The sequence below is a fragment of the Nycticebus coucang genome, chromosome 12 (genome assembly GCF_027406575.1).
Source record: "Nycticebus coucang isolate mNycCou1 chromosome 12, mNycCou1.pri, whole genome shotgun sequence".
Classification (NCBI taxonomy): Eukaryota; Metazoa; Chordata; class Mammalia; order Primates; family Lorisidae; genus Nycticebus; species Nycticebus coucang.
This window is the reverse complement of record NC_069791.1, coordinates 48,341,090-48,343,240: the sequence shown is the minus strand read 5'-3', so window position 1 is coordinate 48,343,240 and position 2,151 is coordinate 48,341,090.

Here is a 2,151-nt window from a genome sequence, read left to right as displayed (position 1 = left end):
TGGTGGCAGTCCAGGGAGACATCAGGCTTATAGAGTACAGGAAGAGAGCAGGTGATACTTTAAATATCACTCAGCTCTGGCCATTTCCCTGACCTTCTCCAATGTCCACAATGAGGACAAGGATTAGAGTATCAGGAAAGAATAAGTATCAGCTATGAACTCACCAGACACAACAAAGACAGAGGCTATGGAAAAGCTGAAACAGACTTTGTCAGTGAGGCAGGTGGGGTGGGAGGGAGGAGCAGGACTGTAGCAGGAGCTGAGGCTACTTTAGGTGAGTTGGAGCCCTTATGGCATCCACAGCCTGCTAATGTGGATGTTAAACTTAATATATCCCAAAAAAGGCTTTGCAAAAGAAGAATGACAAATGGCCAACAAATAGTTGAAGAATATTCAACATCACTAATTATCACGGAAATGCAAATCAAAATAAGAATGAGGTGTTGCCTTGCCCCCATCATAACTTGAATCCCTACCTACTGTGTTCCACTGCTTCCTTGTTATTGACATACATATTCATTCCTTTCCAAGAAAATGAGTAGAAATGAGGTCCAGAAATCAATCTTAGAAACTTGAATTAAGAAATGTTTAAGGTGGAGCATGATGGCGGACAGGACAGACGTGTAGCCCACCTCTCCCCAGTCACCAGGTGAGAGGAAAGGTGGTCTGGACCTTCCCTGTGTGTGGATTACTGGACTGGACAGACAGCTGGAGACGCCCAGCGAACTGGCGGTTTGCTATATATGAGGGGTAATTTAAAATCACAGACTCTGTTGTAGAGATTCTTCCCTGCTCGGCCGTGCAGGCCAGCAGGCCCCTCCCCCACGGAGGTCAGCAGCTTGTAAATGCTGACAAAATCCAATTGACAAGTAATTAATCCTGAACTGAGGGAGGCGTCCAAAAGGAGAGCCACTGAAAACCTCGGGGAGCTGGGCAAACTGTTGGACAATTGAAGGGAAGGGATCCTGCCCAGGAAACAGACGTTTTGAACTACCCAAAAGGGCAGGCACCTTTCCCACAGGTGTTGGAGTGGGCTGGCGGTTTGGGCTGCGCAGCGAAGTGGCGGATGCCCATCCTAAACTATGAACCATAAAACTCAGAATAAATCCCCGGAGCGCTCCAACCACGGGAACGGCTTGAAACCTAGAACCCGGCTTTGCCTTCTGGAGCCGTGGACTTGCTTTGGCGGCTAAAGCCCTGGGACCCAGCTACAGGAGATACTGCGCGAACTCAACACCACTCCCCTTATGGCTGATTGCAGTCACCAGTGTGCGGGGGAACCTGGGAGCAGAGTGGAGGGACCTAGGAAGCGTGGACATCTGCACTGAGTGGGAAGGTCGGTCGCAAGTGCTGTCCGGAAAAGAACAGCCAAGGTTGCACAACTCTTAGGCGACAAACTTTTACGGAACCTCCAAAATGGCCATGGAAGGTGGTTACCATGGTAATGGTATAAACTGTAAAGCAGGTATAAGTCTCGAAACCACTCACAGCGCCACCTGGTGTCCAGAAAGTATATTGCAGTATGAATATATTCCTACGAAAGTTGATCCCTACAGCAGACAAATAGATATTTATAGGTATATTTCTACCACAAGAATATTTTTGCAGTTGGTGCCTTTTTTTTTGTTTTATTTTGTTTTGTTTTTTTTTTTTTCGGTTTTCGTGGGGGTTTTGGGGGGTTTTTTTTGCTGTTGTTTTCTTTTTGTCTGATTTTTCCTCACCATTTTCTTAGAGGAGATTTCGATAATTTTTTATTATTACATTTTATATAGATTTTTTTTATTTCTATGTCTTCTAATTTTAATTTCTTCTTTCTTCTCACTTAACATTCCTTCTAACACCACTTTTCTCTCTCTTTTTTTCCCTTTCTTTCAATTATTTTACGATTATCACTATTTTTATTACAGTTGTTCTTATATTGCTGTTGTCGTGGCTATTGCTTGTATGTTTATGTGTTTCCGTCTGTCACTGTATCTATGGGCCTATGTGCCTGGTAACCTTTGTATCTGTTTATTTGTTCATTTGGTCTCAATGAGCTTGGTGTTATGACCTGCAACCCTGAGCTCCTAACACCCCCCTCCACTCTCACTCCGTGATCTGGAGACCTGCCCCCTCAGGAGTCCAGATTCTTGGGTGAACTCTCAAGAGGTG